Genomic DNA, 26,656 nt, shown 5'->3' on the forward strand with positions numbered 1-26,656 from the left:
TACCAGGAAGAGGGAGCTAGTTCTTACCCTACCCTACCCTTCCTAGGGTGCATGGAAGGGAAATGAACAAACACGGCTAAATTGAAGCAGGTGAGATTGCCACTGCATATTAGACAGGTTTTTCATTGTGAGGATAGTTAACCATTGGGAAATGCTGAACACAGGGTTTGCAGAATCTCCATCTTTGAAAGTTTGAGACCCGACTTAATCAAGGCCCGAATAAGCTGTTATAAACAGTAAGTTCAGTTGTGACCACTCAAGGCCCCTTCCCACCTAAGTTGTCCTGTGAAAAGTTGCACAAGAGATTTAGGAGTTGCAGTTGCAGAGATCTGGCATCTGATTTAGGTTCTCATGGCCAATATTTGTAGACACATTTAGATGCTATTCTGTTGAGCAAGATTAAGAGTCTCATCCTTAAGACACTAAAAACAACAAATCCCCAGCAAAACCCAAATAAATAAATCAGATGTTGAAATCCTGTCCTCAGAACTGGCCTAAGAATTTTGGATCCCCAGCATCATTTGTAAATATTTAGCCTAGTGTAATGACTAATGGTTGTAGTTGCACATTAAAAGGACATTTTTAATCATATCACAGGGACTGTAACAGAAAAGTATACAGAAATAAACACATATCAGTTACTACTGTAGGAAATGCTTTCTGTTTTTTATACTCACATTAAAATGTTTCCAAACTGATGAAATGGCTGTGAGAGAGCAGGGGTGGTTGTTTGTTTTAAGCAGATGTCTTCTGTGAAAATAGACTCCACTTCTGTACTGTCTAATAACAAGTTATTTGGCAAGACTTTCAGCTCTCTAAATGACAAGGAACATCTATACTTGGCCTTCTCTTGCATTAGATATTTCTCACGTACATTATTATCCCCAAATTTATTTTTATTTAAAATAATAGCATGAAACTTTGTTAGATTACTTACAGGGGAAGTGCCTTTACTTCTTGGGAAGTGGTAAAAAGAGCTTGACATCAGTAGTAACTGCTTAAAGTTAACTCCACCCAAATTTACTGATGCAGACCATTCATGGTAATAGCTTTGGCATAAACTCTATCCAACAAAACCAGCTGACTGTTACTCCCTTCTCTCTCTACAGCATGAGTCATTTACAAGCCATTTAAAAAGGAAATTGTAAGGAAAATACAACAGACATGAAAGGTAACAGCCCAAATCTCCAGGGGGTATCAGCATCACTCTCCTGAAGTCACTAGATTTACCTGATTTATATCAGTTGAAAATCTGATTCAGCCTTTGTGAACAGCTGTTTCTTGCCTACCTTAATGGCATCCACACTGAATTGCTTATCATTACTGGTTTTAAGGTAATACAAAGAGAAGATTTGGAAATACTCATGACTGTTGTTTATTACCTCTTCCCCTGCAGCTGGTTAATAAGTTTATAGGGTTTTTCATGCTGTTTTGGGAGAATTTTAGGTACATCAGTGTAACAGCAATCTTTTAACTAGGAATATTAACCAAATAAATAAACCAAAGCATCATTTTGAAATCTCAGTGACTAGAAAGGAATAGCAGCTGTTATTCTGTAATAGCACTAAAATTTCATTAAGGCTACCAAACTACCAATAAGAAACCCAGGTGTATATACACATATATATCCCTGCAAACTTTGGGTGCAGAGGGCAGAAGCTACAGGTAAAAAGGGAGGAACAAGCAACCCCTCTCTCAGGCATATGTAATGTTCTCTGAAACACAGATGTGACAATTGAAGTCAGAGTGAGTCACGAATAAAAGACAGCTTGGCCATTGTCTGAGAAAGAGTGTGAGATGGCCAGCCCATAAGACTCTAAATTTCTAGAAAATTTATTTCATTTTTCAGAAGTATTCACTGAGCGAGTTTTCTCCAAGGGGAAAGGCCATGGACTTGACGTTCAGATGTGCTCAGAAGATTCCTGCTGCTACCAACAGACTTGAGCCCATCTTGGTCCTCCACTTAGTCTGCTCTGAAATCACTTCTCAGTGAACAATGAGTGAATGCCATCCACCACAACCCCCCATGACTCAGGGTCTCTGCACCTGTTTTTCTAGTGTACCTCATGATTCTGCAAGTATTCAAGAATAAAAACATTAACTTAGTCTCATGTAAGCAGCAGAAGTACGGAAATTAGAGGAAAATTAAGAAAATATTGAAAAAAAAAATAATATTTTCAGAGGAGAAATGTCAAAGTACAGATGGGCACAAAGTTTTCCTCATGTTCCTGTATACCAGTCTGAGATTTACAGTACCTGGTGTTACTGTAGACAGGTGTCACACACAGTGTTATATGATCAGCTCCTTACATATGAAATACGCTCAAAACTGTTTTTTTAGAAACTTGAATGAGTTATCTTTTCAAAGCTATAAAGGAAACTGAGAGGTAAATAAACTAGTATGTGCCCAAATGTTCAAATATTCTTCATCTACACAGGCTGGACATAGTTAAAAACAAACAACCCAAAGGTCCAAAATCGGTGTCTCTCTCTGATCAGACCCTTTGACATGTTTTTCAGCTCCTGCTTTAGTAACCAGGTGAGACTCGGTGGCTAATGTTTTAGAAGTGTGTATACAATCCAAATGTTTAGCTTTGCTTAAATTTGTGGCTACAAATCCCAGGACCACCCAAAATCAGCAAAGATTTTCTTTTCAGACAAGTGAAAATGTGTATGCAACATTTCATCCCTCTCTCTTCCTTAATCTTGTGTCAAATTTTCCTTGTAAGTATAATTATCATTCTAGAAGCATATACTTACTACAGACTACAGACTACTGGCTTTGCCTGAGTATTCTTGCCCATGTTATTGAATGGCAATTAGACTTTCATTTCTCTTTGCAAATCAAAAAACCTGGCTGAGGTTTACAGAAGCAGAACTGCTGCTCTTTCAGCACATTTGTTGAGGAAAGCACTTCTAGAGTCCTGCAGGGTGGAAATCCGCTGACTTCACACCCCATCAGAGAGGAGTCTTGCTACAATAACTCCACCAACACACCTTTTTTCCATCTCCCACATACTTGAGCAACAGCAGCAGCAGACTCAGCTGGACAACACAGGGAGAGCTACACTAGATTAGTGAACATGAACTCTAGAAAATTAGAGGCTACAATTGGTTTTGGTTTTGGTTTTTAAGATGGATTTTGTCACTGTTGTGACAAAAAGGAACTGCAAGCTTGAAGGGAACTCTATTTTTTTCTCACCAGATATGCTTGCGCAAAGTCTGAAAAGGGCAGAAGTTTGCACAAAGTCTGAAAAGGGAAGAAGTTTTGCACAAAATTAAAATAAATAGCAGTTAGATGCATTCTCTTTCTGTTGATGTCAGTTCTCTTTCACAATTGTGAATTGTAAATATAAGGTGAGGTATGATTTTATTACAGCTTCTCTTTTACAAACAGACTTCCTCTTTAGAGGAGAAGACATGGCTTGTGTGAATAATGCTGTGAGATGGGAAGATCTAAATGTTTCAGAGTGATCCTGTGAAGAAGAGTTTCTCTTTCCAAATATAAGAACTTTTCACTAGTGAAAGTGTGCATTTTAAGACTAGATGCAGTTTTCCTATTTGTGACATGAGGGCATTTTATTTCTCTGTTGCCATCAATAATGATTACATCATGGATGCAAAGTCCTTAGAATTCAGTTACTGCATATGCTGGAAAATCTACAGAGAAAACCAAGTGATATATCCAGTTGTCATAAATGTAGAATGACAAAAAAAGCTGTGCTTTGAAGAATGAGTGCATTTGAGCAGTGCTCTGAATGAGTTGGTGGAAATTGTTACCATTTAAATAAAACATATGTATTCACTTGTGTCCACAGCCATAAAAACTTATCCACGTTTTATTCCTGTACACGAAAAAGCAATGCCTTTTTGTTTCACTGTTCAATCAACTTTGATAATCTCTTTTCTGTGTTAGAAATAGGCAGAGGTTCCTGTCTGCCAATAGGAATGACTAGACAGAAGCAGACAAAGCAGGATTCATCTGAAAGTTATATTTATCCAGGATCCCGCTACAGTCAGTACAGGTATATCCCGAAGAAAGCACATCTCATCTATCACAGGAACTAGCTGGGGACAGAGCAAATTGTCAGCCCACGACTCTTGTTTCCCTCCATTGGTCATAGGCAGAATTTAGCCACCTCAGCTAACTTTGATGGCTGAAAGCAAGATGAAGCTTCTCTCCGATATACCTCAGCTCCATTAGTCCGTTTCTGATAACCAGCTGCCAGCCAGTATGCACATGAGCCTTCTTTTTTTTTTTTTCCCCACATCCTGCTACCACAAAAAATAATTTTCCTTATAGAATAACCATTCTAGATGAGAGGGAAGACTGGAATCATCCTTAGATCAAAAAAAACAAGATGACATTTCTGGAGAAAACTTGAGGAAATCATTAAAAAGACAATCATTAGCCTACTTACACACATATATACACACACACATCTGCAGGAAAAAAACAAACAAACAAACAAACACATTCCTTTTTAAAAAGTTTAGGGACATTTTTCATTTCATGAAGCTTTTTTTATAACCTTTACCCACAGACTTTCTCTGTGAATGTTATTAAGAAATTGAGTCAAATGATTATGGATTTTTTTCCTCCTGCTAATCACTTTTAATAGTTATTTTAAGAATGTTAAAATTTGAATGGTGTAACACTTTTCTATAAGTCATGATAAATAATAGCAACAGAAACAACTTTTTGCTATTATAAATATTTAATTGGAAAAATAAAGCACGTGTTTCAAGAGGAAGGCTCTTTTTTCCAAAAAAATCCAACCATCTCTAATAAATTATTTTTCTCAATTTTTATACCTGTAACACTTAGAATAAAATATATATATTACTGCTTTTTTAATAAAGGAGATTAAGTTATTCCTGTTCATTTACAGATTTTATTAAGCAGATGGACTGACATAACTGGAGAGAATATGAGCTTTCAGGAAAACTAAGAGATAAATACACTCTTGAACATGTAATGATACGTTTTCTCCATCAGACCCAACTCACCATACCAACTGGATTACCTCGGTGTTGCTTCCACAACCCTTCTGTGTGTCAAAATGTAGTTGAGTTGCACATGACATTTCTTCTGAACACGATTTGAACTCTATGGGGACCCTAAAGACTCTGTAGGGTTTAATTCAGTTTTACCTTTTGGCTTCTTGGGTGGAAAGACTAAATAACCTTTATGATTATTATTATTATTTGTTAAAACAATGTAAGTGCTTTGGGCCAAATTTACAAAATATTTTTGTATTTAAAGACCATAGCTCTGAAACTGTCACTTAGTGATGCATACAAATACTGTTGTGTGTCTATTAGCATTGTGGTCTGGACATGTGAGTTTCTCAAGCTTCAAGTAAGAGGCTGTGTCCTCATTTTTTGAAAAAAGTCTGCAGATTTGTTAATGACTTTGGTACTAATTGTACCCTTACTATCTCATCTTTAAAGGGGGGATAACGTTGTCTATCATATCCATATGCTACAGCCTGCTTGGAGCAGCGACAGCCTGTCACTGGAGGCGTGAGGTGAAATGCTCATGGGCTGTATTCTGTAGTCTTCTGCCGTCACCAGTAATAATAGCAACTGTAATTAATAGTAATAATAGCAATAACACATCACCACTGTGTAGAAAGTGCAGACAGGTTGGGTTTTCTTGTGCCACTGTTAATATAAAAATATTTAGATAGATTTGTTTTAGAAACAGGGATTTGAATTTCTTAGTCCAAACAAAGTTGTTTGGAACTCATACAGGGAGAACACAATGTACGGGCCCTCTTTGGAAGCAGGCAGACAAACAAGCAGTCTCTTGCTGTGCTGCCACAAGGCATATTTATTATTTATTCTTCTTCTCGGCCCAGTTTATTTTTCAACACCAATTAAACCTTATTCCTGTCTCTGAGTCCAAAATACCTTGGGCTTCAGCCATCCTGGGTATTGATTGCATTTTGTCTGCCTCTTTGTTCTGCAAAGAAGACCATCAACCCAGCCTGTTCACTGCAAATGCTGAATCAAGACATCATCAGGTTATTTTTTTTCCAAATATTTCTTTTTTGTGAGGAGGTGAACAAAGGCAACCAGCATTATGAACAGTGAAGGCTTTTTGCCTAATAAAATAAGTCTGTATGCATTAAGCAAAAATGAAATTAAGAGGGTGCATCATCAGTTCTCCATTTCACTAGATTGTTTGAATAATTTTTTTTAACATACTTTGTTGTAATTGCATTTTAGATGTTGGAAAGTTGTGACTGATTGTCTTTTCCCAGCCACTGTTAGCTGTGCTTGTCACTGATGATTTTTATCTTCCTCTAGGTATCAGTCTGGCCTCTGAACTCAGCTTGTCTCTAGAAAACAAGTTTGTCAGTTAAATATTGTTGTAAAGCAAGATCTTCAGTAGACATTTCAATGGCCCAGGAAAAATGCATGTGTCTCTCCCCTCCAAGTCATAGCTAAACCTGTCAATGAGTCAGCAGCAAACAGGTCAACATGGTACTCTGTTCAATCTAGTCCTAGTTCAGCCACGGAAGTCTGACTGTAGAGAAACCAGTTGGTGTGCAGAATGGTGAGCTCTGTCTGGTATGTCTAGAGAAAAATGACAAAGAACCTAAATTTCCTAATTCTAACACACCTCTTCTCCCATTCAGGAAACCTACAGGAAATGGGGTAGAATGGCTGCAGAGATTTCCTTGCAGAGCTCTGTAGAGCTGTTTTCTCATACCTGCACCAAACAGAATCACTATGAAGTGTTTACAATATTTCTTAGTATGCTGAGACATGGAGGGGGCCTAATCTAGAAATGAGTGAGTACCAAGGTCCAAGGGCATTTTCAGTGCTGATTATCTTGCAGTTGTCAATAACTCTGAGGGTTGGGAAAAATAAGTTCAAATTTCTTTGAATTTTCTCTGTGGCTCCTGTGGCTTTAGCAAGCAGGCATTAACTAACACGAGGAAGCCCCTGCATTGGTCCTAGCTCTTCACACTTGTGTGCAAGCCCTGGATATTTTAGACTGCTTGTCTCACTGGCTCATTCCTTCTACATGTCACATTCAGAAGGAAAACCTGCTGAACTCTGGCAGGCAGGTTTGTGAAGCAAGAAAAAGCAGGTGCTTGTCTGTGGCTGAGGATTAGGGACAGGGTTCTACCACCTCAGGTGACTTGATGACAGCAAAATGAAAAGGGATACCGGATGGAAGAAGGGCCATCAAAAGGTCCGTCAAAATGTCATGTCACTTAATGTGGACAGTCTTTCCACTTCATGTGACATGACCATCACTACGTTGGCTTCTTGGACAAATTCTGAAATTTTGTCTTAGAACTCAAAAGAATACTGTGAAGATCACTAGGGTCAAGACTGCAAGGTACTTCTGCACAGAAGTAACAGGAACTATTTGCATACTTTACTACAGATAGAAAGAAAAATAAAAGAAAATAAACCAAAATCCAAATCAAGACGAACTAATTATCTTCCTAAGGGGCAAAACTCAGTGTAGAATGTGATGAGAAGAGCTCCACAGCTGGATTGTCAGAGAGCAAAAAGCTTGGCACAGTATCCTGCAGAAGTGTAACAGCTCCCATGTTCATTATGAGATTACAATTAATGATTAATATTCACCCAGGCCCAGATGCTCCTTCTGCAAATGCTATACGACTTGCTCTCACTGGAGCTGCTGGCACGGCAGATCTTTCAATGCTGTGGGCAGTTCCCTGTATAAATAAAGTAGAAAACAAAGATTCACGCTGGGAATCGAAAAAGGAAGCTTGTGGAGGATTTTCTCTCTCCATCAACCACAACAGGCAAAAAACTGTTTGTTTCTGTGGCTGCAACTGATTGACCAAACACTGTGAAAAGGTACCAAATGAACCTCAGCTACCCCAGTTTATAACCTCAGGTCTGTCCATGTCCTTCTGAAAGGGAATATGTCCTCTTCTGTAGGGAAGCCAATGTAAGGATAGATCAGAGTAAGAGGTATGCAACCCAAATGTCTGTCCATTACTGCATTCTTATTCTAACTTTTAACTTTCAATTTGGTGCTTAAGTACTAAAAGCCCATAATTTATAGGGCATTTCTCTGTGATGGTATCATTTGGAGATAATGGAGTGGAATTGGCTTTGAAAAGCAATAAAGGATATATGGAATGCAAATATTTACCAAGTCCTCTGAGGAACAGCAAGACTAGAAAACAAAACCAAAACCAAAACCAAAACCAAAACAAAACAAAACAAAACATAACAAAAAAAAAAAAAAAAAGAAGGGGGGTACATATAGACACGATTATAAAATTAAGATTCTCCTTGGTTTCCTTGTGCCTGTGGCACGAAGAGATGTCTAATGCCACTCAGTTTAAATCCCGTTGTCTGAGAGGGCATGTAAAATGGACAAAGATTTATCATGGGTTCCTTAACCTCTCAGTTTTCTGCCTAGCAGATATCTATATAACCCTTTTGCAGCCTTTTCTGCATCTTTTTAACTCTGAAATAATTGAGTATCTGTGACATTGATAGGAAAACAGTGTTATGAAAAGACCAAGAGAATACAATAAATGGGAAAAGTATCTCTGTAGTTAGAATTGCTGTGTGAGCCATTACCTTGTGGTACCTTCCCTAGTGCCAGGGCAGACCTTTATTAATAGGTTCTTCTTAACAAGGGTTGTAGCAACATCCAGATTTCCAAACTGGCTGCCATGGAAACAGGTTGCTCATTAAGCCCCCCTAGCAAACTCCCGTCCCCTTTTTACATTGTTAGCGATGACAGTCTCTATATACTCAGGTTTTTTTTTTCCTTCGGTCACGTTGGAGGGTCTCTTAGGGTGTTTGCCATTGGAAATTACAAACAAACACCTTTTTCTTCCTTATTCCTTTTCAGCCAACATTTGGGCAGCTGAAATGAAGTGCTCAGGAACCCCCAAAATACTGAGAAAAAAGTACACCAGAAAAATTGTAAATCAGTGTGACAAGACCTCAGGTAAAATCTGAGACTAATTAAACAAATATCACAGAATGGTTGGGGTTGGAAGTGACCTCTGGAGGTCATCTAGTCCAACCCATCTACTAAAGTAGGTTCACTCAGGACAGATGGCACAGGAATGTGTCCAGGTGAGTTTTGAATGTCTCCAGGGAAGGAGATTCCACAACTTCTCTGAGCAACCTGTTCCAGGGCTCTGGCACCCTCAAAGTAAAGAATTTTCTCCTCAGATTCAGATGGAACTTCCTGTGTTTCAGTTTGTGCCCATTGTCCCTTATCCCGTCACCACTGAAAAGAGTCTGGTCCTGTCCTCTTGACACCCACCCTTAAGATATTTATAAGCATTGATAAGGCCCCTTTTCAGTCTTCTATTCTCCAGCCAAAACAGACCCAGCTCTCTCAGCCTTTCCTCACAAGAAAAATGGCTGGCAGATGGGCCCCTCAGTGCCCCTTAGCAGATAAGTCACCCACTATGAGCACCCATTGTCTCTTTTTACGGTATCCACTGTGTGCTACTGGTAAAGTTTCTCGTTGCATAGCTTGTTCATGGCTGTCTATAGCTGTTAGAGTTTCATATCTGCTTTTAGTTGTGATGCTGGTGGGTGGAGATTGGAGTCCTGATTTTGTGAGTCACCAGGGTCCAAGGTGCCTGATTTTCAGTGATGTCTGCTACAGAAGCATGGTTCTGAAACAACCTTTTTATCTCTATCTCAGTTTCTCTAATACTGCACAGCCTTTTAACTGTTTCCTTCACTATGGCCACCTGATGTAGCAGATCATCAACCTGTCCACACTTCGTGCAAGCACTTAGCCTTGCTCCAGGAGAAGAGTCTGGGCACTCAGTGCAACCTACCATCTTTACTGAAGTCTCCTTCCTTACCGATTCCTTTTGGGTGGAAGCATCAGACCTCTCAGGGACTTTTGCTTCCAGAATGCTGGTTTTAACTCAGAAATGAGAGCCCACTGTTATGGCAGAGACCTAAAGCACTTTCTTTGGCTGTGGGCCTACAAGCAAGTTGCAGCACCCTTCCATGCATGGCCTTCCATGCCAGCTGCTGCACCATACCCTGGCCGAGCACTCCTGGTTGATTCCACTCGAGTGGCATTTAACTCTCCCATGGTTGCTCCTGGCAATGCCCAAACTGCATCAGCCTTGCTCATGAGAGCTGCTGGCTCCTGCTTGGTCTCTGTTCTCCTCCAGGTGTCCCCACCTTCTGGAACCCCTCTATCTGCATCCATCTAGCGCTCAGTCAGAGAGCTTCCATTGCTGTCACAGTGCACCTCGCTGACTGATATAAATGCTTTAAAAAAAAGAAAGCAAACTTAAACCTGGTGATTATCTATATTTGGCTGTAAAAATCTGTAACATTTTCATTCTGAAGACTGCAAAACTTGGTTGGTTTGTATATTTTCAATGAGGAGACAACCTTTTCCTCACACACAGAAATGGCAGGGGGAAGATGATGTCTATATTCTTGTGACCCTTAAAGAAACTTACCCTCACTCGGAATAAGGGTCTTGTCAGCTCTCGGACTCTGTTTCAGAATCTCTAAATTAGCAGAACACCCAGGAGCTTTTGTCATGCTCTCTTTAATTTTTGAGCAGGTTAGTGCATTCATGCAGAGGACAAGGCTCAGTTCTGCACTTAGTTTAACTGGTTTAAGTCCAGGGGTTGCTGAATTGCTCCCCATTATTTCCTGCAGTTAATGGTCTCACCCCTTAACTCAACTTTCTCTATGGCTTACATCTCAGGAACTTTTCCAGGATTAATTTGCCTTGTGCACTGCATTTATCCTTTCCCACCAAGCTAAGGTGAGTCCACTACCTCTCTCTCCCATGCAAAAATTCTGGTAAAAGTGAAGATGCCTAGACCCTCCACTGGTTTCTGTTGGCGCAGACCCACAGATTTCAGGAAAACTTAAAAGACTTATAGGGTCCAAGTAATTCTAATGGTTAAACAAGGCCACTTTGTTAGCTGCCACCTGAAAATGTTATTTAACACCAAAACCACCCTTCGCTGGCATTTGTTGGTGACTGAAGGAAATTATTTTAATTTAAAACCAGACAAGACAATGGAGGTCAGAAGCTGGGCCATAGATATACTAACAGAAAGAGACCACTGATGCAGTTAATGTCATCAGGCCAAGGTAAGTATCAGCTGTTTGTGCATGAAGATAATCAGGGTTTATAGTACAGAAGTAAGTCTGTGTGGGATTAGGTTTGGAATATTTCAACAGTTATATAGCTGTAAGCTATAATAAAAAATAATAATACTTTGCACTTGCACAGTGCTTTCATCCTCAGATCTCATCTCAAAGCACTTGATAAACATTAATTAAGACTCCCACCCCTGTGAAGTACGTACTAGGTTATTATTATTATTATTATATCTTTTTTTAAAATGGAAAAAAGAAGTTAAGTGACTCACCCAAGGTCACCACCATCATGTTAAGAGAGCTGTCAGCTGACAGTCATCTGAGATGCAGTCTCCAAGCTGAAAGAAAGGATGTAGTGATCTGGGGAGGAAAAAGCGATATTGCTGCTTCCTTCTGATGCTCAGCTCCAGGAGAATGGTGGGTATAGTAAAACAGCAAACCCAGTGAAATAGTCCCTTGGCTACTGCAACTGACCTGGACTGTGGATGTGGTCTGATTCCAGACCAGGAACACATGCACTTTCTTCATCATCTGAAATGATTTAGAGTTCATTTGCTCAAGAGTCACATGAACTGTGACACTTTTTTCTCCTCTGCCCCTCTCTCTTGGAACAGACAGATTGCAGTAAAGTGAGGAAAAATAGCACCTTACTCTTACACAGGAGAAACAAAGCAGGAGGCTACATCTTCAAGGAAACATGGTCTGCCTCTTCTGGCCACAGAGTTGTTCAATCTCAGTCTGCAGTCCTGCTGGCTGGAGAAAGAGTAAGATCCTCTGACTGGTTTTAAAGCTGGTAGTCCACAACATTACAGAAAGGGATAAACAAGCTCACAGTCACAAAATGATTGACGGGAGACCTCCAATGGCCCATGCTGAAGACATTTAAGGCCTAATTTAAAGCCTTTTGAATGCCCTTTGAAGTTTATAGTTAATGTCAATGAGGGGTTTGGATTAGTTCTCTGATGAGTGGGGTACACATAACATTTTATGGGAAGAGGGTTGGTTGTTTGTTTTTTTTCCTCAAATTGAGAAAGTTACTGTTCCTTCTTGGGAATAGAGAATATCTATTAAAGTACTCATATATGTGTGCCAAACCGAATCGTTTGGCTGTCCTCTATGACTGCTCTTCATATAGATCTGCCTGATATGATGCAGCAATCTTTTTTCTTCAAATTTCATGTATTTATAACTACAATGAGTATGTGCTTAAATGAAAGAAAGATTTAATGTTTTTGTTAAATGTAGAGAGTACCTTTGGATGTCAAAATTAATTATGTGTCGAAAATGTAGCCATCTATTTGAAACTACAAGGATAATAGATATGAAGCATTCCTAATAAACTAAAACTCCTTGGGCTTTGAACTCTTTACCTCTGCAATAAAAAGTAGAAAACTTAGTTACATAGCTGAAAACCTACTCACAAAGAGTGCTTTACATTAAGTACAGCTATAGTTTTCCAATTTCCTGGATATAATAAAAAACACTATACATGTATGTGTTTTTACAGATGTTTGAAATACAGGATAGAGATGAAGGGGTTTTGGACTAGACATTTTAAAGTCTCCTAATTGTGACCTCTCTGACAGGCATGTGGTAGCTAGTCAGTATCCCTTGGTCCTCTTAGTGGCTCCCTGGTGCTGTGCAACTGGCTCAATTTCAGCAGTAAAGCCATTTCTGAAAATAAAGGATATAAATATATGAATATAAATTAATATAAAGCGTCTGGGATCCAGATGATGAAATAGCCTCTGACATAATTTATTTAATTGTCCTCTTACTACTCAAAGACACTTCTAGTCGTTTTAGCTGACAAGGGCTAAAACACGAAAGAACGTAATAGAACAGCCCGAAAATATCTAGTAGAAGTCAGGAATAATTATTTCATTTCAGGAAACGCTATCATTGCTTGATGATATCAGAAATGCCACAAAAATACTCTGGTCAGTCTTTAAAAAAAAATCAGGAGAAATCATCTGTTTCATAAACAATTTTTCTCACTGTTAAGCCTATTAGCTTGGTACGATGTATTGAAACCTAAACTCCAAAATAGGATAGTTAAGATACATTTTCTTGCTTTGTTCCCTTTATATTCCCTTACATTTTATCATGGAGAGCAGAAATTTGACTTGTTTAATTTTCCTTATAATTTTAAATAATTTGCATAAGATTCAACCAGAACGGTCCCTTCAAGGAAGCAATGTGCTTAGGGAAGGCTTCTGCCACAGTTACTGGCAATAGAAAAAGGGACAAAGAGGAACCTGTATGGTAACAAAACAAATGGTTTTGTGGTTAAGGAACAAACTCTGGACTCGAAGGACACCAACCTGATGAGAATGATCAACTTAACAGCAGCCTGATTTTCCAAAAACTTCAGTTCCTCAGGCAGAGAAAACAGTCAGATTTTCAAGAGGCCTTAGCAGTTTTGCTTTGCCTCAGGTCAGCAAAACATTTAAATACTTTAAAACAATTTGATCAATGATTCTACTTGTTTACTTAGTGCTGGACATCTGATAGATGCCACAGTGAATCATTATCTTCATAGATGCTGATTGAGGAAGGACTTGGCTGATCAGGCCAGAATTCAGTCAGGATACCAGTGGGATGTCACTAATGACTATAGTCAGACGTGCCCATTTGATGCCTTTTGTCTATGTTACCAAGGAATTTGGTGTAATACGAGTAAAGCAGTAGGTTGATGTAGCCCATGCTGAGCTTCCTGTGTGTCCACTGTTCGCAGTTCGAGAGTTTTGCTTCAGACTAGATTTGATCTGATCCGCTGGACTGAGATTCATCACTGAAGAAATGGTTTGAAAACTGCCCAAAGGACCGGGTTCTATTTGAGACTCTCCTGTCCCTGTGGAATGGGCTGCATTTGGTGAACTTTTGAAGTGGAGTTTCTGTTTGTAGCTCGTTCAGACCAGGCAGTTTGCATCAAGCTGCTCTACTATTCTAAAGAACAGTAATAGAGGAAGCTGTGAAGGATTATCTAAAAAGGAGGAGAGAGATCTTCTGGAAACAACACCTTAAATCTCCCTAAGCTACAAGGAAATCACTCTGGCGTGCACTTAAATGTCTTTCCTCAGAGAGAATCTTCTCATCAAGTACTTTTATGCCTTAATTCCCAACCTGTTCTTTATCTCTCTTTGATAGAAATCTGGGTTTAAATTTCCCAAGGGATTTAAATATAAAGATGACAGAAGCTACTGAATGGCTCCTGGATAGGGAAGTCAACCTCTTCAGAAATTCCAGCTGGGCCTGAAAGCATTTTAGCAAAGGTATTCTTTCTCATCATGTGTTTGCACAGTGCCTACCATACAGACAAAACCCCCCCACACACCTTGTATTAGACATTTTGTTAAGTTCAGTTGAAGAAAATTGCTGCAGAAATAGAACAAGTGTATCAAAACGGTATTTGCAGAATATTAAAAAATGGCTTTTTTACAATCTAAGACTTCAAATTCAGCACTGTTTTTCTATCCAAAATCTATCTGCTTGGTTGTTCTGTCAAAAAGTTGACATCTTCAGCTGCAGAGCAATAAATTCCAAGGAGTTACAGTTCAACAGCTTACTATAAATTAAAAAATAATAATTCAGCAATAATAAAGTCAGTCTGCAAGATTATATTATTCTGTGGCTTTCCTTAGGCAGGCAGGCAGGCTGTCAGTTATTAAACAATGACCTAATATTCTGCTCTCACTTTTGTTGAAAATCTGGAGTTGTCCCTGCTACTTTCCCAGGAAATAATCATAAAACATTTTTAGGCACATATCTAACAGTTCATGCCATTATTATCAATAATTCCCTCTGTCCTTTTTGAGATACATGTTAACACAAATAAATTGAAGTTATTTCAAACTTTCCTGCAGAAATTTGTGTATTACTAAAGTGCTCATCCGTCGTAAAGCACTTGCATAAGCTTTTCCTAATGAGCGTATGAGTTCATGACTGCATGTATATGTACATGTACCTGCATGCACACATGCTCATATCCATGTGCCCGTTCATGCATACATACATAAGTACAAGCATCAGAGGTGCATGCATGCAGTTACAGTTTTTGGACAATTACAACTATTAAAAAAGAATACTTAAGAATGCCTTGAAAGATGATTCACTATGATGGGATGTCTCTAAATACTAAATTTAAAAAAAAAAATGTATTTTAATATCAGGCAGGGTTATTAAAAAAAAAAAACAAAAAAAAAAAAAACAGGTGACATGAAAAGAAACATGGCTTATAATTCTCAATACTGAATTACTTCTTCAGGTCTCACTAGCGGCTCTGAAAGAGAGTCAAATATGCATGCCATATTTTTATGCATAGGCATGAAACTCTTTCACATTAAGACAAAACTAGTCTGAATTTCCTTAAATATATCTTATTATCTAGGTCTCAGTTACGTCTGATATGAAAATCACAGATTTTGAACCAGTTCTTGTGTGTTTAGATGTAGGGTAATGTCTTCATTTTTTATGTAGTTATGGCTAAGAACCTCAAATGAACCTGCCTCCTCTCTATCAAAAAAAACCTGCTGTCTTTAGAACTAATCTCATGGTCTGCACAGAATTAACCCAGTCTAGTTGCAGTAAGGCTTTGCATATATATTTATTTGATCATACCTGCTATCTTCTAACACCAGTGAATTACTCATGGAATTAATTCCCCGCAGACTTTACAGTGGAGTACAATCTTAAATTGTTTACTAGGCTATAGTGTGATTTTCATCATCTGGGGGCTCAAACACAGCAATTCCATCAGTTACAGAAGTGCAGCCCTGCTATGGTAGAGAAACTTCATATGGATATTACCCATACTCAGCATTTTATTTCCAAATCTTGCAAGCTCCTAAATAAACACATAACTGAAAATGGTGACTTTAAGATATTAAGGAAAATGAAATGGGAAAAAAAAATGCTCTCTCAGATGAATTAGGATAATATTTTTATGACATTAATTGGTAGCTCTTGAGTCAGAGTACAAACTTGTACACAAGCTTATTGCATTGCTTGTGCAGAATCTACCTGTTAACAAACACATTTGGAAGATAATGACTGCAAATCCACCACTACGCACATGCTGTAGGATTGTCTCTTTCTGCAGTTACACCTTCTGGGAGGAAAGTTATTAGAGGAATTACGCTAACTTTGGGCACACAATTTTAGTGGCTTGTCCTGCACAGTATTTGCCAATTACATCCATTGCATACATAGGGAATAGAAATAGTTCCAAAGAGCAAAAATTGCAGCCAAAAAAAATTAATAAATCAGAAAAACAAATCAGCCACTGAATTGTACATTATTTCAGTACTTTGTGGCTTAGCACCAAAGGTTTAAAAACCAAACCAGACCAAAAAAAACACACAAAACTGTCCTCTTTTATTAGGAAAAGGAATACCATGGTTTTTGCAGAGCTTCTAATTCCCTGCTGTGATTGGTTATCTTTGGTGGAGGCTAAGGACTCCAGCAGCTTTGCTAACCATCTGTGTTATTTAGACCGTCCTGGGTTATATATAAGAGAGAACTGAAGTCCAACAGAGTTATCTTAATCTTGTAAGCTTGTCTCTGTGTAGACAAGCTTTGTTTATGCTCTGTAGCCTCTTTGCAATGCTTCACATAACCTCATGTTTTGAAATAATTTTCATGGGTTTTCATGTAACAGAATCATTTTGTCCTTGACATTGTCACCAAGGAGGGCTCAGCCCTGCAAAGGTTCCTCTGTGGTAGTTAAAAAAAAAAAAAATAATAAAGAGGCATTAATCTTTGAAAAACACTTTTCCAGACCCAGATTAAATTCATTTTCAAAAGAGGTAAGTATCATTATCCCCACTTAGTCCAGGTAAAATCCCATTGAAGTCAAACAGAGGTCTCAGCATCTGTGATATGAGTAATTGTATGAAAAATACAATTTCATGGGGAGACAGCAACACATAACTGTTGTGCACAGGTATTAAAAAAGTGGCTGTGCATTGAAAGTTAGTATAATAACTATTATTTTTTAAAGTATAAAAACAATTATATCATTCATAGAAGCCAGAACAAAGTGCTAAAAATTTTAGGTGTGTCAGAAAGAAAACTGACATTGTAGATCCAGTCTGAGATAGAAATTGACTGAGCCAAAAAGTTGCAAGAAGCTTGTTCAGACAGCAGGAAAGATGTGCTAGTGGCTGGGCTTGTGTGTGTTTCAGTATTTAGCTTCAGCTTTCCAAGTGTTACAGGGTTATATCGGAAATCCCTGCAGGATGGGTTCAGGCCACAGCCTGGGCCACAGAGGTCCAAAACATTTCTTTTTTCACTGAGCTACTATCTAAGTGCAGCACAACTGATAACGTTTGCTAAGGAAGATCCAAAACAGGAGTCTGGAGCACACTGCCAGGTGGGACTGAGTTTCCTTGGCAGTGCTACCTGGTAGTGAACTTGGAAAAAGTAATTAAGCAATATTCAATTTTACTTAAAGTCAAAGTCATGTAGGTGAGGACTTAATCAATACTCACTAGGTGGTAAAGCTTTTAGAATCAGACTTCATACAGGTGTCTGTATTTCTTACCTTTGAGCAAGGTTTGGTTTGTTTTTTTTTTTCTTGTCTCTTGTCCTCTCCTTGAAGAAATGTGCAGAATGCAACTTTTGTTCACTCAGTTTTTCTATCTTTCCAAAAAGATATCAATTACATCATTTTTCTGGTTCTGGACTATACTCCCATTCAAATCCCTCCAGGCATTAGGTATAACCTGGACTGAATCATCTGCAGAGGATAAAACATGATGTTTTTGGAACAAAAAATGCACTTCACATCTACATTCCTAGCTTGTTGTGCAGTTTTGAATTGCAATAGACTGGAAAAATTTGTGACCTTCTATAACTTCACTGACAGCTAGTGCTTTTAATATAATTAAATATCCCAAATATATAAATCTCTGTTCTGTAACACCTAAGCTGAAATCCCACCAATTTGCTTGAAGCTGCTTGGCAGTTCTGTTTTTGATCCCAGCTGGAAATACCAAGATAGTTGATTTTGTCGCTGTGAAAAGCCTACAAGTTTGAGTGCACATACACCAAGGAATATACTTGTATATGTATACAGACATAAAATTTGGATATTTTTAAAAAGGTTCAGTTACATGTAGTACTAGTAATGAATAAAAGTTTTAGGAATGAGTCCAAGTTTATCCAAAGCAATTCAGTAGTTCCTCATTTAAACTCATTTTAAACTTGGACTTTTCTGCTCTTTACCATGTAAACAATCATAGATAATGGCCTCTCAGATAAATAGATCCAAACTATTGTATTAAATTAACTCAAAATCAATAAACAGAAGGCCCCAGAAGTGAATTAAAGGGAGCAAGGTGTTAAGAATACTGAAATGTGAGAAAGACAGAGCAGGATTGAAGAATAAAAAAACATATAAGTAAAAGTAATAACAATTTGGTGCCCTTTATGCAAAGCTCACAGAAGTGTCTGCCTTGTGGGTTGAGCCTGCGATTGTTGTATCTATATTTGGACATTCCTCACTGTGTCCAGCGGAGCCAGGAGCACAGGGAACCTAAAAACACTTGCAGAATAAGTAATAATAGCCTTGCTAGCACAGCCCAACCAGCCCTGGTTCAGCACACATTCTGACCATCAAAGCAAGCCCTGGGAGAAATTCAACTCAAAAGAGAGATAAAACTGACACATGAGTTTGCTTTGTGCAGAGCTGCAACTTTTTCCTTCTGAACTGTGTAGTGCCCCAAGAAAATAGGTGTGCTGCTGTAGAAATCAAATGGGGTCACACCAAGGTGTCTGGCTGAATGAGCAAATGAAGAAGCATTTGAACAATTACAGCATTGCTACAACGAGCTGGATAATGAAGAGGTGTGAACTGGGACAACTCTTGATTTCTGTTTATATGACTTAAAGGTCTGACTGAGCATCTCAAAGGGACACTGAAAGTCAAAAGACCATTAACTGAGCCTCTGGTCAGGTGTAATCTCTGATTTACTAGGTTACTGTGTACCTCTGGCTGTCTGAATGTAATCTGGCAAACATCAGGAAGTACACTTTGACACTTTGATTTGGTTTCTTTTTTTTTTTTTCTTTTGTTAAGAATCACATCCATGTAGTGACAGATACAAGTTAGCTGCTTTGTGTAGCTCAGTAGCTTGGGCTTAGTAAAGACTAAAAAAACCTTAAACAGGAAATTCATCCTCTGTCTCATTTTAGGTAAAGTGTTTATGATTACTAAGTCATCTGAGATAAAACACTCATTCAGGAAAGCATCTGGGGACATGCTCTTACACTGTTGATATCAGTAGGGCTTAAGTTCATGTCGAAAGTTAAGTATATGCTTAAACATTGAAATAAAAACACTTTCCAGGACTATGGAGTTTGATGACTAAGTGGCTGCTTGTTTAAGTAGCATAAGATCAACAGGCAGCTTTCTTGTCCCAGGTATGGGATAGAGAAGTCTTACATTCTTCTCTTCTACAGAAATGTAACTGCCTGTAGTAAGATCACCAGAATTCATGCAGCAAACAAAATTCTAATTAGTATACTAAATAAAAAGCTCCGTCATTGCTTTTCTTGTACTGGAGGAGATATCCATGATGCGTTCTGTCATATTTGATTACTGATATTTTATAGACAAGGGATTTGATAATCTTGTCATGTGGTTTATTAAAAACATATTTAAAAGTTTTGAATGCATTTTGAAGAAAAAATCCCAAATGTGTCTTTTTATATGGGAGAGAAAGGATTATTTGACCCATATCACAAAAGCACCTCTAAAATGTATTTGAATTCTCCAAGTATTGTTCTATTAAAATGAGGATATGGAACCATATATTCAAGGGGATTAGGATTTTAAGTTAAAATTGCTATTCTCAGAGTACTTTCAGTAAATTTAAAAATTCATATGTTACTGCCATTAAAAAATTCAGAAGAACAAAAGAAGATCAAAATATAGCAATGAAAAACGGCTGTCTTCGTACCATGCAAATAGTGAGTCAAAAATGGAATAGAGCTATTAACCCCAGTGAGAATATCTGTCCCGCTGGTCTGTAACACATATTTCCTGGAAATGCATGTACTTATTTCATGCTTGGAAAGATACATAAAATCTCATAAAAGTGCCATGAGGGGATAAATAACCAAAAAGGTGTTATGACAGAGGAAGTTTGCAGATAAATGATTAACCAAGCAAGATATTTGCTTGTGCAGCAAGGGGAAGAATACTAAGGCTTTTTTTATTCAAGGGGTGTGTTGAGAAAGCAAGGATGGAAAAGGAGCTTATGAAGAGGAAAAATCACTGGCAGGCAAAAATAGGAAAGTAAGGGAACAAGGAGTGGTATTCCTGATACAGTACTCTCATCCACAGCCTATTTCAGAGATTCAGAAGGAAGAAAGAAAGAGGAAACAAGCTAGCTAGGTAAAAAATTAAGCTCTGGTGGTCTTTTACTGTAGTTTTTTTAGCAAAAAGTTGTTTCATGATTCAGTTATGTAAATCAAGCTTTTGTAGAAAGGAAGTGCAATATGATCAGTCTGGAACCATGAGCATCCTACTTTCTTGCGTTACAGAAAATCACTGATCAGTGTTGACAGGCCCTCCTTTGCTTGCCACGATTATCACAGATGTGGATGATCTATCCAGTACCACTTAAAAAAACATGACAGTTGGAAAGGTTACGGGCTGTTTTCCTCAATGTCAAAAACCACACAATTGTCCTTTCAAGTGCAGAAACACCCCTCCTTTTCCTCAGGGAGGGCCAGGGGATGAGCAATGTTTGACAATGGCATATCCAAAGCAGAATCACAGGGTCCATGAGACACCTTTTACAAACACCGGTTCTAGACTGGATTTTTCATTCCGGACCTCTAGAGTCAAACAGGATGTGAAGAGTTCCTTCCTTAACTGTCTGCTTCAGCACCAAAAATTACAACTGTGGCAAAGAGGAGATATTTTTATCATACTCCTCCAGTTCCTGAGGGGATCCACTGTCAAGGAACATTACCTTAGGCCTTGTGAAGCTCGTACAGCTCATCTGATCTATAAAGAGCTTTACAAGTGTTACTCACTCTAATCAGAAGTTGGCAGGGTACTATAATCACTGCCACATTATCCACAAAACTGATGCTGTGACTTTAGTGATGATATCCAGGTCTGCTCTGAAAATCTGTGTTAAAACAAGGACCAGACACCTGATATGCATCTAAAGCTGCACCAATCTGGTGACAGATCTGTTACCTCTGACTTTCACTGCATTTAAAAGAGGGATAGAAAAACTCAAAATTCTGCTTCCAAACACATTTTCTCATGTCTAGAAGTCCCTATCATCAATCTAACTTGTTCTAAAAGTTGTAAAAATGTGCACCAAGGATGATTTGGTCAAAGAAAATAAGCTACTCCAATACATTTGGAAAAAAAATAAAATAAAATAAAAAAAGATTGTATCCTAGGGATACTTCAAATTGATTTCTAGAATAGGATTTGAATATTCCAGCCTTACCATCTTTATCCGCTACTTCTCTGGGCAATGGTACAACTACAGTCTAACAGTAAACCGCGTTTAAAAAAAAAAATGTGTTTTACCTGTGGCAATGTGCTTTACTTTTTTGAGCTCTTAGGCTATTTCTGTAGTGGAACACTTAAATATACCTGCAGTATATGTAGGACACTTGAGGTATCCTTGATCCAGATAACTCAGGTAACAGACCATGAGGATGCATATGCCACCCAGAAACATCAAAGCTCCACACAGGAAACAAGGGTAAAATTTTGTTAAAATACTTTGCAATCCTAGAATATTCAAGATTAGCAGCTCCTGATTATTTAATATGTATCTATATCATGGTGGAATGCTATGACATGGATCAGATGGCTTGATTAAACTCAGAGTGCTATTTCATGGCCGTAAGGTACAGATGTTTAGTCAGTTAAAGAGTTCAATAGGTTCAGAAGACATGGCTCACATTCATGCAGCCTGGTAGAGTGGGAATTTCATTATTTCTATGCAACAGAATGTTGTATGTTGCATTTGTTTTTTGGTCAGTCTCCCTCTTTGTTAGATACAATCCTGCAGGTGAATCTCCATGTACATCGCAAACATGTACTCTTCATCAGACTGCTCAGCTTCAAAAACGTGACGAGCTTTCTCAAAGTTACTTTTTGAAATTAATATTCTGCCTCATTATCTTTTCAAATACTGTGGTCAGATCAGGTTTGCAGATCAGAGCTCTGATGTCAGAAGGGGCAAAGGAATAAGAGGTAACATCCCCTTATTCCTTTCTTGAGGAGTTAATTGCATGCATAATATTATTTCCCTACAACACATCATTCTCTGGTTTTATTCTGATTTATCTCCTTTTGTACTGTTATACTGATCATGTCATTAAATCCTCAGATCTTTCACAACAAGGAGTATGTTCCTGTTCCCACTAAAGCCAATCGTAACACATCTGCTTACTTTAATTGTGCAGATTCTCTCTTTATACACCAAACCCTTCTAACTGCCTTTTCTAAATGAGCCTTTATTAAGTGATTGTGTAGTTTCCTCTTATTCTGTTGCTCTTGAACTATGCTGTGGTGCACGTCTGTCATCATGTTACATCTGGGGATTTTACAGTGGGAGTGACCGCTCGGATTCAGTAGCAGAAAAGATATGACAATGAGAATCTAAATATGAAATACAGAATAATTGTTCCCAAGGTAACTGTAAATCTGGGCCAGAGAACTTAGTTTTGAAAGGTACTACTAAGCATTTGTAGAATAGCTGCTGCAAATTATCATAGTTCCTTTCACTTCAGAAAACCTATGATGGTTCATACCAGCTGTAGATGTAACTCTGAATTTATGAAGAAAGTATAATATTTATTCTTCAGCACATTTCAAGAAACAAGAAAGCTAGCACATGTAGATAGAAGTGTACTTCAGAAACCCATGATAAAACATAAATGTCTAATATCTTTAAACAGACATGATTGTAGGTGCCTGAATCTAAATCCCCTAGGATCTCATGAACAAGTACAATGTACAAGGCGTTTTATATTTGCTATTCAAAATTTCAAGGACAGGGTAATCTGAACTGTATACATCCTTGTTTTCCAGGGCAGGAATCACAGAAACTTACAAAACTGGGATCCAGATTTTGTGTGGTGTGGTCTTCATTCCCTCTACTGGTCTTCAGTCTACTTAACTCCACCAGCCTTAACAAACATCACTCAATTCATAGCAGCATCTTAGGGAAATTGGCAGATTAGCTTTGAATTGATATGGTAGACCAAATAGGTCTGCCTAGTTTTTTTTTCCTTTCCTTTTGCAGCTGAATGCCCAGCTCAAATCTGAGACAGACAGGCACGTACAGCGTAGGCTGTGGTGTGCTGTGAGATGCAGAGCCTTGAAGCATGAAAAAGGTGATTGGAATGAAAGCTATGATAATCATGCTTTCATCTAAACACCCTAGCGGGGCTTCACAAGAAGTATGTCTGTGTGCAGAAGGTCAAGAGTGGCTAACATTAGGACAGACTAAATGACACCTCTTAAACAACTGCTGTTGTGTTTCAGAGAGTGATGCTCCAGACGTGTTAGCAGTGGCAGGCACACAAAGAATATATTGGATATCAGAAATTTAGCACTGTAGCAAGCAAAGACTGACGAATAATAGCCAACAGAGACAAACCTTGACAGTCACACTCAGTCTCAAAAATCTTGCTCCAGTTATTCAGGAAAACCGTTTAATAGGGATTACAAGCTAAATGGTCATTTCATTGAAGTCAATGAAACTTGTCCTTTGTAAAAACTGAAATATCAGGCTTATGACTTGAAAGACTGAAACTGCTTGAATCCTGAATGAAGTTCACATGACATCTATCATGAGAGTTTTCTGATCACTTTAAGTTTTATTTTGGTTTTCTTCAGATTTCTTTAGATACCTTGTCCTGATGATTTATCCACTTGAAACATAAAACATTAAAATACAGTAAAATTCAGGTTATCTATGGGTAAACATAGATATGAATATGTGATGGAAAAATGGTTGTTTTTATTGGTTCGTTAACCCCAAAGCAACCAATCTGTTTTCACAAATACAGAAGAAATAGAGTGAAAACAATCAGCACCTTTTGTTTGTCAGGAACAAAGGAAATGTCAGGCCAAAGGATTAGTCTTTTCCAGAAATTTATAAGCATCTGAAAAGAAGGGCTTATAATGAATGTGCCTCTTCAACCAGAACAAGCACACCGCAACTGCAAAGCTATCATAATACAACATACTGTACCAGTGGGAAATACACATCAAGAAATCTTATTACTTCTATGACTATGCTACAACATGAGTAATTTTAATGAGTCTAACAGCAACTGCCTCCCTACAGTTACTCTGCAGGCATTCTTCTCATAGAGAGTACAGTGTGAGCCAGGCTTTGTCAAACTTCTTTGGGCCCAGAAGATATTTAAGGGGGAGAGCTTACAACAATACAGGTCACTTCTGTGGCATCCCTTCAGCCATTCCAGTAACTGTTTACATGGAGTGACAATATTAACAATGTCTTTATTTCTCTGCAATACATTTGGTATTTTGTGTAAAGGGCATTGCTTTCTTCTCCTCTTTATTTCTTTGAATTCTGCCAGTGACTCCAGCTTCCCGCTCAGCAACATAAATCCCATCCAATTCCACTGAAATCAATGGTTAGGACTGATGCTTTTAATCCCAAAATATCCAAATGTGTCTTTCTGGGTCAGTCCAATAGTTTAAACAGTTTCTTATAATTTCTTACATGATGGGAACTATTTAGACAATCCCCAAGACACACAGTTATTGCTAGGGATCCTTCAGCTTCATCTTTCAAACAAGAAACTTTCACAAAATATCAAACAGTACCTAGGTACAGCCTATCATTTCAGTTTGTTTTGTAAGTTATACTTAGCTCACTTCAAAAAGTATTCGGAACAGATTGTCAGTTGTAGTAAATAATTATAGTTCAGCTAGAGCCAAAGAAGGTTTTCTGATTTATGTTCAAAAATATCTGACCTAGAGAAGAGTACAGAAGTTCTCTCTCCATCCTGTCTGAGAAGGAAACTCTTTTCCTGTACCTTATGAATTAAAATTTCATGTCCTCTGAAGAGTTTCATCTCCACATAATGAGTAACCTTCTTCTCTGATCCTGATGATCTTATTCATCGTCTTCCCATTTAAATATTTTTCTTGATTTAATTAACTTTTATGGATATTTTAATTCACCTCCTATGCTTTTCTGTTATGAAAATTGCCAAGTGCTTTAATGTTGTGTAACTTAGAATGACTACAAATTCCTCTGTGATTAAAATTCAAGGAGTGCATGGTAAAATTAAAACTTGTCCCAAAGTTTCTCAAGAGCTATCTCCATAATTTAAGAGATAGAGAATAAAAACATTGGTATTCCAAGTACAGAGGAGATTCCTACTTAAAAGTAACCCAAAAAAGCAGAGTGGACTTAGATTAGAGTTCAGGATCCTTCAGCATATGTTCTTCCATTTGCTTCCCTAGACAAGCCTGTCTTTCAACTTGTGTCCCAAGACAGCTAACATTCTTCCTTTATGCTTTGATGCATGCACAAGAGAGTGCAAGTGTGTTGGCAGATTTTGTCCCTGGCCTTAAATGGTTCTTTCATCTTACTAGAACCTTCGAGTGTTCACAGAGTACAACATGTCTCCATTACCTACCTGTAACCCATTTCTACCCCCGTTTCCATTATGGCCACAGGTCTCATTTATCAGTTTGTGAGTTGCTCTTTCGTGTACCTTTAGTATACACCATATACATCCATTACAAAATCTTAGATTGTGAAAGTGAAAATTGTTGATAGTCTGGAAACAGTACTCCAATAATAATGTCAGCTTAACAGAAAAAAAAAAAAAAAAAGGAACAGTGGTAGATAAAAATAATAAAAAGTGACCAGGTTTCCTGCTCCAGAAAATGGGTGTTGAATAAGAAAAAATAATTTATTTTCTTAAAATGGAGGGTCAGGTTTGTCTTATTTCAGTTATGAGACCTTAACATCTCTTGCGTAGGTGCTCTGTAGTAAAATCAATAGAAAATTAAGCAGAGAAGTAACCACATGTTTTTTATTCAGCACCTGCAATTGAAACTAGTTGTAAGTGGCTCTAGGGTATCCGCCACCACTTCAGCTGCAGAAGAACATGTGGGACAGGAGAGTCTTGAGTGTGTGGCTGTGATTAGGGAGGATATCACTGCTCTCAAACCACAAACACAGAAAGACGAAAGAGGCTGACATGTCCGCAAAATTGTTGGTTCAGCCTGAAAACTCCTCTGTGCTCCGAAGAGACTTTGAATTGGCTATGGTAGCAGAGCTTCTGTCTGTTCAGAAAGAAGTTGAGCTGAACAAAGTGACTCAGCTGAGAGATTGTGTAACCTACACAGTTCCAGGTAATTAAAAAAATAAATAAATTAAAAAAAAAAAAAAAAAACCAAAAAACAAAAACACACACACAGCTGGATTAGTGCATTTCATACATTGTGCAAGTACTCCCATGAGCTTTACAAAGCAATGAGTTTGATGCTTGAATAGTC

Source organism: Patagioenas fasciata, chromosome 1 (genome assembly GCF_037038585.1).
Source record: "Patagioenas fasciata isolate bPatFas1 chromosome 1, bPatFas1.hap1, whole genome shotgun sequence".
Taxonomy (NCBI): Eukaryota; Metazoa; Chordata; class Aves; order Columbiformes; family Columbidae; genus Patagioenas; species Patagioenas fasciata.